This window comes from Lipotes vexillifer, unplaced genomic scaffold, assembly GCF_000442215.2.
Source record: "Lipotes vexillifer unplaced genomic scaffold, Lipotes_vexillifer_v1.1 scaffold1531, whole genome shotgun sequence".
NCBI lineage: Eukaryota > Metazoa > Chordata > Mammalia > Artiodactyla > Lipotidae > Lipotes > Lipotes vexillifer.
The window spans coordinates 300,436-315,603 of NW_006773724.1; positions in this window are offsets into that span (position 1 = coordinate 300,436).

Here is a 15,168-nt window from a genome sequence, read left to right on the forward strand (position 1 = left end):
CATATGTCACCAACTGTGACTAGAGTTCCTCTCCCATTTGTGAAATAACCTAGTGTCCACAGATTAATATGTGTGTATCGTGTGTACAACAGTGAGATTTTGGGTTGGAATAGAAGAGGATTTTGAGGTGCTCTTTTGGGAGATAGAAAAAGAAGGTACTGGACGTCAGGAATGGTTAGCTAATTGTAGCTTTGTGAGGACTTAGACCAGGTGCTGTTACCAAACACTTGACATGGATGAATTTATTTGGTGCTCAAAACATCCCTACTAAGTAGGCATACCATTATCCCCATTTCACAGATGGAGTAACGGAGGCCAAGAGATTATCTTGTCAGGGTCACACAGGACATTAATCCACGTGTATTTGTTTCCTAGAGCTGCCATAACAAAAGTACCACTGTGTGCGTCTGTCTGTGTCCTCCCTTCTTATAAGGACCAGTCATTGGATTTAGGACCCACTCTAATCCAGGACAACCCCTCTTAATTTAATAACATCTGCAAAGACCCTATTTCTAAATAAGATTCCATTCTGAGGTTCTGAGGGGACATGAATTGAGGGGGACAGTATTCGATCTACGACACTATGGACAGGGTGGAGAAAAGGGAAAGAAAGCAGGAGCCCAGGCAGGAGCAAGTTTTGACCAGATGGCCCTGAGAGAGACACAGGATGGGCGACAGTCCCCTTGGGCCTTTGAAGAGGCTGTGAGCCAGGAGCGAGTGGAGGAACCCTGTGCAAGAGATGGGGGTGCCCGGCATAGCCCGGCTGCAAGTGTGAAATGATCCTGCCCAGAGCCAGCTAGCTTTGTGGGGATGGCTTTAAGGAGTAGGTTTGGGGTTAATGCCCTGCCATGCTTCAGTAGCTTAAGGAAAGGTTACCTAGAATATTTACCTTCTCAAGCAGCCGAGTGATTCATTACACCGTGTCTCTGAACCTGTGGGGGGAAGCCCAGAGGCAGACATAAGTGTCTCCAGTCGTAAAATCAGACTTGGAGCACCAGCCACAGGGAAGAAAGTATTTTGGCAGATCATCTGCATCACTGCAAAATAAATTTATAAGCATTCCAAGAAAACTGCAGGGGAGAGTGTAGAAATTCTCCAGCAAGCAAGGAAAGGTAAATGAAAATTAACTGTACCATGCCCATTAATTATTCCTTCCAGGTGTGTAGAACGTAATTAATATGATGTGGACTGCCGTGCTGTCTCTCTTGTTTTATTTAGGTGACCATAAAAGGTAATTTATAAGGGCTTTCCTAGGTTAACTGCCGATTTAATTCCTTGGACTGTGTTTTTCCACAGGCTCTTAGGTTTCTCAACAGTAAAATTCATCCACCGCTGTAGGGGCTTTCAGGAATTTGTGATGAGGTTTGGGTTGGGGGCTGCTCCTCCTTCACCTGAGATGCTCAGTGTCTCCACCCTGAGGCCAGCCCGAAGGTGCCAATTCCTGTTAATCCTGTTAATGTGAGCGTTTTCATGTCACTGAGTGTGACAGTTGTGTACAAAAGAAGCTTTTAAAGAACTTGAAGTTATAAATCTAGCAAGATTCTTCAAGTTAAGAATCTTACTCTGTGACTCATAAATCGAGTACATTTTAAGTTACATTTAGGGTAGCCTTTGATTAATCATTGACCCTTGAACAAACTTCACCTTCTTTTAACGTTTTAAATTGCACTTAAAATCTCATATACTTAATGTCCTTTTTGAGTACTTCAGATGTCTGATTAACAAATACTTAAATAATATAAATCTAATACCTCAGTGACAAACATTAAGTTTCTTAAATGCTCCAATATTATATGTAAACGTAGACGCTTTCAACTTAAAATCTCAAGTCAAATAAATTGTTCAGTTAAATCCTTCTTATTGGTAAGGCAGGGTAACTCCTCCTACTTGAGTAGGTCAAAATCTTAAAAATATTAATCTTATGGGTTTTCTTCTTAAACATTTCTGTACTTATTTAAAATAATAGCCATATTGAGATGTAATTTACATATAAAATTCACTTACTCTAAGTGTAGAACTCAATGAATTTTAGTATGTTTGCAGAGTTCTACAACCGTCACCACAATCTAATTTTAGAACGTTTCCATCACCCTAAAAGGAACTTTCGCATCTATTTACTGTTCCTTGCCTCCCTACCCCCAGCCTTAGACAACCACTAGCCTACTTTCTGTGTCTTTATATTTATTTGCCTGTTTTGGACTTTTTTGGTACTTAATTTGAAATCATGCTGGGTTTTTAAGGAAGCAATTTTGATGTCTCAAACAATTTTGGGGTCACCTCCTGCAATTTTGGGGGTTACTGCCTCTGTGGCTGGAAGCGTCTTTGTAAGCCAACCCCTGGCTGGGGAGCTGAGCTCTGCCTCCGAGTGGGGGGCTCTTGTAACCCATGACCCAGACTCAAGTCACTTACTGCCTAATTCAAATGTCTCCCCATGGAAGACCAGACCCCATCTGGTGGCTTCATTCCATTCTGATTCCCTGCCCACCCACTGGGCTCACTGCTGTAAGACCCAGTGAAAGTGACAGCTGACTGCAGACCGTGGTGTCTCGCTCCAAGGCCACGGTTCTGAGGTCAAGCCCGGCGAGCCACGCTCCTGTGACCACCTAGCATCCTCACAGCGCCCACTCATAGGCCACCAGTCAAGGCACTCACCCAGCAGCCTCTTGGCCCATCTCAGGTTCACACTCCATGTCTTGGTGAGACAGCTTAGAAAGCAAAACCCCAGCAGGGACTCAACCAGATATTTGTACCTCCACGTTCATAGCAGCATTATTCACAGCAGCCAAAAGGTAGAGGCAACACAGGTGTTCATCAGTGGATGAATAGATAAACAAAAATGTGGATATACATACAGTGGAATTTCATTCAGCCTTAAGAGGGAGATTCTGACATGCTACACCGTGGATGAACCTTGAAGACATTATGCTAAGTGACATAAGCCAGACACATAAAGGACAAATACTGTTTGATTCCACTTACATGAAGTCCCTAGAGGAGTCAAACTCATAAAGACAGAAGGTACACTAGAATGGTGGTTGCTAGAGGAGAGGTGATAAGCGGGCAGGTGGGTCACGTGGGCCTCCTGGGCCACAGAAAGGACTCTGGATTTTGTTCTAAGATGGTGGGAAGACTTCGGAGCAGAGAGGATGTTGTGAACTGGTTTATATTTTGAGAAGGTTATTCTGACTGCTGATAGGGAATAGGGTAGGGAGGCCAAGATGGCAGCAGGGAGACCAGTTAAGAGGACTTCGTCCTAGCCCTAGGGGCAGTGATGATGGCTTGGACCAGGTGTTTGGGACCAAGATGAGCTGATGGGGGGAGGGGGTGATGGCAGGTGAGGCACAGGAATTAAGAATGACTCCTGGCTGTTGAGTCTGCCCAGCTAGGTGCATAGTGGTAGTGTTTACCGCAGTGGGGAACATCGGGGAGGGGGACGTTTTAGGGGTGGAAGTCTTGAGTTCTCCTTATAAATGTTTATTGTGTTCAACAACTCCAAGCTGGACCTAAACGAGCACTCTTACCCCTGACCTGATTCTTTCAAGATGTCTAAGTTGGGGAGTTTTAAACCATGTCTCACGACCCATTGGTTGGTTGTAAAATCACTTTAATGAGGGCTTCCCTGGTGGCGCAGTGGTTGAGAGTCCGCCTGCCGATGCAGGGGACACGGGTTCGTGCCCCGGTCTGGGAAGATCCCACATGCCGCGGAGCGGCTGGGCCCGTGAGCCATGTCTGCTTAGCCTGCGCGTCCGGAGCCTGTGCTCCGCAACGGGAGAGGCCACAACAGTGAGAGGCCCGCGTACCGCCAAAAAAAAAAAAAAAATAGGCTTTGTGTTAGATGATTTTGCCCAAATGTAGGCTAATGTAAGTGTTCTGAGCATGTTTTAAGTACGCTAGGCTAAGCCATGCTGTTTGGTAGGTTAGGTGTATTAAATGCATTTTTGGCTTAACAATATTTTCAACTTACGATGGGTTCATTGAGACATAATCGCATCCTAAGTCAAGTCAAGGAAGATCTGTATACCCAACTGTTTCTGGGTCCAAGAAATCATACTGTGAATTGAACCAGTTAGATTCTTATAAAATGGGCTTGCATTTCATTGATTTGAGTTTAGAAAGGAGAAAACAAGTGCTGTAGCTAAATAAAACTGGTAGTGGCAGGTGGGCAGTGGAAGGCCACCGTTAAATGTCCTCAGGGACTCCTTTCTTAGGGCTTTTGATCATCAGACCTTTCATTTTCAAAGGAAAAAAATAACAGCAGCCTGTTGATACTGGCAGTTTCCTTTTTACATAGCAGGAAACAATCTGATGAGTGTAAAGGAAGCCTTAAATCCTAGATCATTCGTGAACCTCTTTGAGTACCTACTGTGTGCCAAGCATCAGAGAAACAACATAGATAAGATGGAGAGGGTTTACTTACTTAATGTCTGGCATATCCTAGGTGCTTAATAAAAATTTCAGTAAGAAAATGAATATGGGCAATAATTGTTAGTTAATAGTTTGGCTGTCACATCACATCATTTTGATGACTCGTGTAACACTGGGTTACATTTTAAATCACCTGTCCTAGAAGCAGTCAGCCAACCAGGTCTGGGGCCAGGAGGAGACTATTGAGATGGTGGACTTGACACCTGCCGTTGGTCCAGCATAGCAGCCGAGAGCATGGGCTGCCTATGTCAGAATCCTGTCTTCATCTCTTCCTAGTCACGAGAACTAGGCGAGTTCCGTAACCTTACTGTGCCGCAGTGTTCCCATCTGTAAAGTGGGGACAGTAGTGGGCCCACCCCATAGGGTTGTTATGTGGATTAAATGTGTGCTCTGCTTGGTGCACTGTGGGTGCCCTCCAGATGTTAGCTGCCACCCTCTGCGTGTGGTGGTCACTCGACCTCCTCTGATGCAGGAGGCACACAGGATAAATAAACCCATGTGCGTGATTGCTGGCCCTTCCTTTGCCTCCCAGGCCTTAGCAAGTAGGTCCTCATTGCTATCATTTGGGTATGAAAGAGCTCAGTCATCAGGTTGGAGTCTCAGCTTGGTAAATTTCTCCCTGCATGGCCTTGACCTTGGTCAAGTTCCTGAGGTTAAGGGAGGCTCAGAGAGGTTATCTGGAAAATACAGGTACTTTCTTTACTGTGTGAAGGATTATGCTGAGCCAAGTGCCCGGCACACAAGGCGTACTCCGTAAATGGTGGGATTGTTATCATCCCCATAAAAAGCACCCAAGGACCTGGCTTTTGTGGCCTGGGGTGCCGGAGCTGGTTGGCGGGGGCCCCCACTGAAGTCTCGGGCTAGGCCTGCAGGAGGCCCCAAGGGCGGCCGGCCTTGGGAAAGGGCCCACACGGTCAAAACATTTTAAAGGCCTTGTAGTAGAAAAAGAAACCAATTAAATAATACTGCCCCCCATAAAAGCTGACTTTTAATGGGTTCTGTGGTGGGGTTTTCTCCGTGGCGGTCTCGTAGCCATAGGTCTTGGGGAGACTGTCTGCCTCTATGCGGACAGTTTAATCTTGCACTGCGTGGGCATAATTTTACAAGTTTTACGGGTGTTTTGTCTCCCCTGAAGTGTTGCTGTGTCCTTGTGCGCTGAGGGCAACCTGCGTGCAGTTAACAGTTTACCTGTTTTGGGTGGAAATGAAAAGTGAAGTAATAAAGAAAAACCCAACGTGGGTTTTTCCCCTCTCGTGGAGACACCCATGGAAGAACAAAGAACCAGTGTCTTCCCGGACCACTTACTCAGATTCTAATGGCTTTTATGTGTAGACATTTGCCCACAGGATCCCCTCCTCCCCAGAGAGGGCTGCAGGGCACGTCGGGTGTGTTTGGGGCTTGTACTGCCTACCCCAGGGCAGGGGTCAGCAAACGACTGCCCAGGGGCCACATCCAACCCACCGCCTCTTTTTGTGAAATGACTGGGAAAAGAAAAAACTCCAAAGAAGATTTCCTGACACGTAAGAATTACATAGGCTTCAGGTTTCAGTGCCAGAAATGGAGCTGTATTGGCACCTCATCCCGCCCATTCGTTTGTGTGTCATCTGGAGCTGCTGCTGCCCTGCCCCAGCTGAGTTGAGAAGTTTCCATATACTGTGTGGTGCAAAGCCAAATACTCTCTTGCCCTTTATGGAAAAGGTTGGCTGACCCTCTGCTCTAGGAGGTAAAGGAAGTGAGAGAAAACAGCTTCAGGTTTGTTGGAATTGATGATTTATTCTCAGGGTTTCCACGGGGCTCAAAGTGACAAGTCAAGGGAGAATTGCATGAGAAGGAGTCAGTTCTCCTGGAGACCTTCCAGAGGAATCGGCTGCTTGTGGAGATGGCTCTCCTCGCTATTCTGACCTCAGGTTGGCTTCTGAGCAGAGGGGCCTGAGTTATCCCCCTCCGGCCAGCCCTCCCCGTCTGCCTGGCTTTCCTGTAAGACTCCCGAAGCCCGGCTTGAGGTCTGGTAACTTCTCATCAGCTCCCCTGATGGTTCGAGAATAAAGAAATTTCCACCTTCCCTCCCAGGAGGCAAGCGCTTTTTGTCATAAGTTCTGTGCAGACCTACTTGATGATGTCCAATAGCTTCAGAAATTTGTAACAGACACTTTTTGGCCAGCCCCTGGCTTAAGCATTCTGCATATAGTAGTAACTCATTTAATCCTCACAACCAACGCAGGGAGTGAGGTCCTCTTCTCACCCCCATTTTACAGAGGAAGAAACAGGCACGGAAAGGTTAGGTATCTTGCTTAAGGTCACACAGCAGGTGTGAGGTAGAGCCAGGATCCAAACCCAGGCTGTCTGCTCAGGAGTATCCTGCCTACTGCCACTACACTGGGGGAATTCTTTAGGCCTGTGAAAGGATATGCTTTCCTTGTTCCCCCCCTGCCCCTACAATGTCATTCCACAGGAAAAGGGCCTCCTGTATGAGAAGGAGGCACTTGTTCCTTCGTTAATTCATCCCTCCCCCCTCCTCTCCCTCCCTCCCTTCAACAAATAATTGTCAGGAGGGTGACTATGTATTAAGTTCTGTGCAAGGGGCTTCACGAGGAGGGGGTTTTGTGAACAAGAAGAATGAAAAAAGAATCTTTTTTCCTTTGAAAAACTGTTCTTAGTATCCTCAAAGCTGTTGGGTTTTTGAGAAGTTCACTTAACTCCTCCTCTTTTATTCATTGTAAGTGCTCATCCTTACAATGAGAACCATAAACCGTAAATTTCATCCAGAACCATAAACCCCCGCATCCTTTCTGCCTCAAGCTGATCTTGTCATTAACAATAACGTAATGTACAAGAGGCTTTGGGGAGGCTGGCCCTCTGACTCCCCCAGTGGGAAGAGCCCGCCTGGGGAAGGCCCTGCGCCGTTCTCCCCCTCGACACCCCGAAAGAGGGCTCCCGCAGGGGCTCGAGAGCCAGGAATAAGAGCTCATAACTGATTGTGGAGGGAGGAGGCTGCCGCATTTTAAAAATATCACCAAGTCTGGCGTTGGTAGGACTCGCTCTCTTGGGACAACAGTTACAATGTCGTCTGCAAAAGTTCAGGGTTTTAGGTGCCTGTCTTGTTTTCTGAAGGATTTGCTGGGCAGAATTTTCAGCATTATTTATGTCCTTCTGGGTGTGGACAAGCCTGAAGGCCAGGGAAGACCCATGGGCCCCCATGGCACCAGGCAAAGGATCAGCTCAGCCGGAAGCCTGTTCTCTCTCTTCCTTCCCCAGCAACTACCTTCTTCCCTCCTCTGTGCCCTTTTCTTGGTCAGACAGCAAACGTTTGTTGCTCATTTCTGATGAGCCTTCACTTTCTCTCCTCAGTCATGCGGAGGAGCCCCTTCGGTGTGGACATCTGCTGCCGGAAGGGGTCCCGAAGCCCCCTGCAGGAGCTCTACAGCCCGACCCAGGTAAGCCCTGGAAACGTCCTTGCTTCTCGGCTTGGTCTCCATGTGTCAATTTTTTGGGGGGTGGAGGGGGATTGAAAAATGCCCTAATTCTGGTCTTTGGGGATTTGAAACTTCCCTCCACTGCCTGGCATTTTACCTTCAGTGGTTGCTTTCTTGGTTACCCTTTTGCTCTAGAATGGCTCTGAAATTCTAGTGAGAGGTATTTAGAATGAGAGGAACAGCTTGATAGAGTGCGGGGCTGAGCTTTCAGACCTGCCCAGGTTTGGGATCCCTGAGAGCCATACAGTTGCAGGTGCCAGCAAGGGGACTCTGAAGTTGCAGAGCCTGCCAAGCTGTGCAGTCTCCCCTGTGACACCCCCAAAGAAGGCTCACATGGGGGTGAACTCACCACCCAGCTCCCACATCTGGTTATTAGAGCCCAAAGATGTCCCCAAGAGTTGCACCTCACTGCGTCAGTTTGACAGGACTCCCTTGGGTGGGGAGACTTTTTGCTTAAGTGACTGTCACAGTAAGTTGGACTTGATTATGAAAAGAGTTCCTCTCTGAGCAAAATAAGCTCCAGCCAGGGTAAAGTGCCCTCCATGGAGAGCTAGGAGCAAAGGGAGGAGGCCTGGTTGCCACGGTGATGGCCTTGTTGATGTGTGTCGGTCTTGACACGGAGACTCCAAGGCTGGTCCTTTTGCGGGAATATGAATTAGTTTGTGATGCCAAGAACTGGTGAATGAACAACTAGTGGCCCATTAGCTGACCTTTGACAGCTGGGGAGAAAGTGGGGGAAATGTACTGCTTTGGCTGTAATCTTTGAACTTTATTTTGTATCAAATTCTTGATTTAGTATTTCTGGGGACCAAGGTGCTTGTTAGAGGAAGAAACTGCTTGGTTCCCCAAAAGTGATGAATTCCCAGAAGTCTTGCAAAGGGACGAGCCTGAGAACTTTCTGATTCTACATCTCTATCCTGTCTTTCACCCGTACTCCCGTCTGGAAAAATGGACTCCTGAATTTGTGCAGAATGGGTGGCCTAACCATGTTAGTTCACTCCCCTATCAGCCCACCACTTTGGAGCTCAGTGTGATGGGGCCAGATTCGCCAGGTAGTTGCAAACTCAGATTGCCTGAGGCCTCCTTTACCGGGTTCTCTGGTGACGCAGCAGGGAATTTGTATTTTGTTTTGTTTTGTTTTGTTTTTTTAATTTTTATTGAAATATAGTTGATTTACAATGTTGTGTTAGTTTGAGGAATACCGTAAAGTGATTCAGTTATACATATATATATTTTTTACATTCTCTTCCATTATAGCTTATTACAAGATATCGAGTATAGTTTCCTGTGCTATATACAGTAGTTACTTGTTGGTTATTTTGTATTTGGGTTTTGTTTGGTGCCCAAGTAATCTGATTATTACAGGCGAGTCTCCCAGCCTGTTCACACATTGGTCCTAGGGAAAAGGATTTCTGGTAAAGCCATGTTGAAAACAGCACATGCTGCTGAGATGCAGAGCATCCCTCTCTCTTAGTTGACATCCTCTGTTCTCAGATCATTTTCTACGTCAAAACCAAACCATTGAAGTGCTCCTGCTTTCCTGAGGAAATTTTATGGGCAGCATATGGGTGTCATGGGAGGAGCTATTTCTGAAGTAGATGGCCCTGTGGACAGGAAGTCCGTGGACTGTGTCTGCGCCTGTCACTATTGTGTCCCTGTAGTGGGTGGCCCCAAATATCTGTGACTGAGAGAATGAAAGTCCAGGTTTAAATTCCTGCTTCACCTCCAGCTGGTTGTGCAACCTTGCATACATGGTGAGTCCTCTGCAAGGGTCAGCTTGCCCGTCATGATGAGTCCTCTGCAAGGGTCAGCTTGCCCATCATGATGAGTCCTCTGTAAGGGTCAGCTTGCCCATCATGATGAGTCCTCTGTAAGGGTCAGCTTGCCCGTCATGATGAGTCCTCTGTAAGGGTCAGCTTGCCCGTCATGATGAGTCCTCTGTAAGGGTCAGCTTGCCCATCATGATGAGTCCTCTGTAAGGGTCAGCTTGCCCATCATGATGAGTCCTCTGTAAGGGTCAGCTTGCCCACCTCTCTGGAACGTAGGGAGGATGAAATAATTCTGATGTGTCAGGGGCTATGTAAACATGATCCGTCATAACCACGGTCATGAGAATGGCTTCACTCGTGGAAACCTTGATTTTAGAGTCAGACCTGGGTTCGAAGCCTGGTGTGTGAATGAGCACAAGACATGTAACCCCTCTGAGACGGCCTTTCTCCTTTATAACACGGTGCTGACAATTCCTGCCTTGCAGCCTTCCATGAGAAGATGTGCCCAGCTCAGTGCCTTTTATGGAGTTTGCTCATTCCCAGATTCATTCATGCATTCACTCATTCATTTCTTCACACACTCTTACGAGTGTCCACTATGTGTAGCACAGTGCCAGGCACTGGCCACAGAAGGGTGAGCAAGGGCCTGTGTGTGGTTAGCTTTCCATGTCTGGTTCTCCTTGTTATCCCAGAGCTGGCTTGAGTGGGTTATCTGGTGAGGGGGACCCTGCTTGGTCCATTTGTAAACCAATCAGAGGAGAGAGAACCTTCCTGGGTAGAGCTCATCCCTTCCATCTGGTGGTGTTGGGTTCGGATGCTCACTTAGAAGCCTAGGACCCGGGAGGGAAGACGGGGCTGGAGAGGCAGCTCTGGGAGCCATTTGTGAGAGGTGGGTGAGTCATCAGCCTCCGTCAAGCACTCATGGGCAAGCTGTCTGGCCCCTTTTGCTGGTAACCAGGAAAATGTCCCTGCAGGAGGATCTCCCTGTTTCCTCGGGATGTTGTCCCGGGATGTTTTTTCTTAGGCTGGTTTCCTTTACAAGCTGCAATTATGTTCTCCTCTCATGCACGTTCCGTCAGTGGCGCTTCTCAGAGAAACCGTCTTGGTGACCTTTTGGGGCTGCTGTGGGCCGGGGAGCTCAGAGGAGAGAAGGGTGCGGGAGATTCTGTTGAGTTGAGTAGGGTTTTGTGTCCCTGAGACATTAGCAAACATTGCATCCGTTGGGGCTTGGTTGTGGTTTCTCGTGTTCCCCTACCAGCCAAGCTGTGGAAGCCGCTAAGCCTGGATTGATGTTATCACAGAGGCAGATGACAAGCCCTGTAATTGCTAGAAACCGAACTGCTCCCGGAGATGCCGTTTCCCCATTTTATGTTGGATGGTGATTTGCGTCTGATATATAATGGTGAAAATAGGAACTGTTTGTTTTAGATGATAAGAAAACCAACATAATGGCGGGAAGCACCATCTTAGTTAGCAGGTGCTAGTACTGTAGGCCAGATGCTATCTAGATGCCTACACACGTCTCGTGGGGTGCTGGTATTAAGCCCCGCGCTAGGTAGTGCACCCCCACTTTAGGTATGGGAGAACAGGCTGAGGAGCTTGTCACACAGCTTGTAGGAAGCAGAGGAAAGATTCAAATCCAGGACGGACTCCAGATGCATTTATCTCCATGCTGTATTCACTGTCACCAGCAAAGTTCTCTTGGCAGGAATTACCCCATACAAAAAAAAAAGAGAGAGGAAAAAAAAAATCTTATCCAGATTTCCACTGGACAAAGTCTTAAAAGCTCCCTTAGGAAAATTGGCTGTAATCCGATTTTAGTGTCCAAGGTTTTCTTATTTTAGTGCCTCACAAACCCCTAACCATTAAAACAACAATTGGTGAAAAAACAGTTTGTAGTTGATATTCTTAGAAAAACTGCACTCGGATGTCTTATAATTTTCCTGGTTCTCTGCTGTCTTCCTGGCCCCAAAATAAAACGTAATTGCTGATCAGATCAGCTGGCGTCAAGTCACCGAAAGTTCAGGAGTTGCCAGCTGCATATTTGTGGGCCGAGCACATCTGTGGGCCGCCCGGCTCAGCTCAGACGGCAGGGCAGAGCTATGCTGTCAGCCATTAATAGGGCATAATTGCCCCTAAAATGCCAGCGAGGGTGAGACAGCTTGTCCTGCCTCGCCCACCTCCCGGTCCTCTCGTGTGTTCCCTGAAATCTTCCCAGCATCACTCATGTGGTTCAGACCTGCCCCGCCTGGTTCTTTCTTTAGCGTTTATACTTGCTCTGTGATTACCACATTCTGAGAATACAGATACTCAGCCCAGGGGCTGACCAGGAACTCCTAACTGCTGAGTCTAGGAGGTCTTCACTCATGCACCAGTGGCGTGCGGGCCTTCCTAGGGGCCTCTGAGGACCAGTCAATATAATATTTTGACTAGTCAACATTTTATTATAATAATAAAATTGGATCTTTACTGGTGTAATCGTCAATGTGTTAAAAGTAAATTTACTTCTCCATAAGGTAGGCTCGAGGAGGAAGGATGGAGAGAGGGAGAGAAGGGAGGTAGGAAGGAAAGAAGGAAGGGAGAAAGGAAGAAAGTTACTGTTCATTGAATGTATAATACACGTCAGTGTCTCTTCTAGGTGTTTTACACACGTATCTAATGGAATCTTCACAACAATCCTAAAATCTGATAGCCCCATTTTTCAGATAAGTTAACTGAAGCCCAGGAGGACTGAGCAATTTGCCAGGGTCCCACAGTCCCTAAACAGTAGTGCCGGCTCTATCTGACCTGGCGAGATAGTGGGAGGGAAAGAGCCTATCCCGTTATCTTTCCCAGGGGAAAAAATGCTCCCTTGAGGTTCTTTTTCATGGTGACTCAAGCTGAGATCTGGGACGGGCTCAGGATAGTTGTAAAATTCCCAAAGGCAGGGGCCAAGGCTCATGGAATGGTATGGAATGCACAGTAGATGTCCAATAAACAATTGCAGATTTTTTTTTTTTTTTCTCACTGAACATGATATTTTTGGAGGGGCCTTTGTCTCCTGGCTGGAGCCAGACTAAGCAGGAGTCACCCCCAAGAACTCTGCTGTAGGATAGCACAGCTTGGTGACATTTGGAAGTTGGGGTCTTCGATTAAAGTTTTAGATTGAAAAAAGCTTGAATTGTCCAAGGGAGGGTGGGAAACACTTCTAGCTCCAGCCTAAATAGTTTTCTGAGCAAGGCTTGCCAAGATTCGTTTTGTCTACAGATGCTCATAGGATAAACAGAGGAAAAAGACGTGGGGAAGAGAGGCGTGTAGGTAATAGAACATGACAAGTGCTGTGTGTTCGAGGCATTCTGAAAGGTTATGGGAGAATCAGGAGTGAGCAGTTAACCCTTTGAGGCACAGGGCACAGTGCGAGGCTTTCTAGAGGAGATGGCATTTGAGCCAGGCCTCTGAGGACACATCAGACTTCACTGGACAGAGAAGAGGGAACAGCTTCCCAGAGCGAAGGAACAGCAGGAGTGAGGTGCACAGGTGGGACGGTCCATGGCGCATTCAGAGAACGGCGAGGGGTTTGTAGCTGGCGTGAAAGAGCATGTTGGAAGCTGATTGGAGAGAAGGCAGGAATGGCAGGTTGGTACCAGCTGGATAAGGCTCATTTGCCCTTCTGGAGGGTTTAGTCTTCAGCCACCGTCAGGTTGGTGGTCCCAAGGAGCCCCCTGGAGATGGTGTGCACCTTACAAACCAGCTGCTGCTTCTCACTTGGCCACTTGTTAACTCCGGGGCTTCTCTAAGGAGGTCTGGCCCCTTCTGGCCGCAACCTCCTCATCTGTAACATGCAGGGGTTGGACTGGACCCGTGCTTCTCAACACCTCCTGCACTCAGGAGCTTTGAAAAAATGACCAATGCCCAGACCCCCAGAAATTCTGATTTTATTTGTTGGTCTGGGATAGGGCTGGGGTGTCAGTGTTTTTCAGATTCCCTAGGTGATTCTGATGGGCACCCAGAGCTCAGAAGCATTGGGTTGGAGATTCTGTAAGGGCCCCTCCAGTTTTAAAATCTTCGATTCTTGCATAACCCATAACTTGAAAAGCAACTCAAAACATGTGCATCGAGGTTGCTCTCTATCTTTTCTACTGTCTTTGTATATGAAGGCCTGTGTAAATTATTTGTACTCGGCCTCATTCACGAGGACACGGAGACCACGTTCCTTCCTGTGCTGCATGGGACGGACGGTTGTTGCGTCAATGCCCTGAGTGTTGGAGACTCATTGTGTGAACAAACCCAAAAAGCGGAGCCCTAGCGCAGAATATTGGGTGGAGCCCTGTGTAAACGAAACTTGAGCCACTTAGCTCTCGATCCCATAAGAAGGAGAACCTAGACTTGTTCCAAGCCAGACATCAGGTGGGCGCTTCTGAAGGATCAGCTTCAGTCTCACAAATAAGCATGAAAGGGAGAAAGAGCTCTCTGCCTTGAGAATCGTTCAGGAAGAACAATGCTGAATGGCCCTGTCCACTGGGGAAGGCAAGAGAGAGCAGACATTGTACAGCCCCCAACTCTGGTCAATTAATCCCTTCATTACCAACCACCTGGTAAATGACGAGTCCCTCTAATTATCTTGCATTGACCCAACAGCTGTCTACCAGCCAAAGAGGGATTAATTGATTTAGTTGTGGACAGGCTCCTTAATGCAAAGATATTACTTACTGTCAGCCTAGCAGAACGGCAGCTGGCTGGCAAAGGTGAAATATTACATCAGCTTTGATCTTACATACAGCACTTGGAAGAATGCTTCATTATTAATTGCAAGTTACAATAGATGAGCAGAGTCCATTGCAAAACCTGGGGACAATGGGCCGCCTTTTCCACTGTGGCCGGTGGCTTCATTATTCTTGAACCAGGGAAGGTGCCCTGGTCGGATTTCCAGTCAAGCCTGGACAGATGGCGAATCTAGAGTCGGACGCAGTTCGGGTTGAAAGAGGTGATTGGATGCTGGAAGGAAGGGCGGGATCCCAGCCCAGGTGTATGACGTGGGGCAATTACTTAACCTCTCGAAGCCTCAATTTCCTTATCTGTAAAATAGGAGCATGACACCAGTCTTGCAGGTTTGTGAGATTTAAAATCGTGTATGAAAAGCACCTAGGATGGTGCCCAGGGCAGAGTTGGTGATAGTCAGTAGCCATCAGTGATCTGGGTTGAGTTAGGTCACCTGGGACTTCTCTTAGGGGGTCTGGGACCATGCTTGGTCCCTGTCCTGCAGGCTCAGACATTTGGCAGATGTGCACTTGGAATAATAATAATAAGATTATTTTGTTGAATAATAATAAAATAGATGATTTCCTCTTGCCTGGAAGCTACTAGCTAGCTATTCATCACGAGCACTACCTAAAAATTTTGATTTATGTTATGTGTCTAGTAGACTCAGTTATAGGGAAGCTTGCTGTGCTGATTTTTAAGGCCATGAGTGCCTGTGTGTGTGTGTGTGTGTGTGTGTGTGTGCGCGTTTGTGTGTGTGTGTG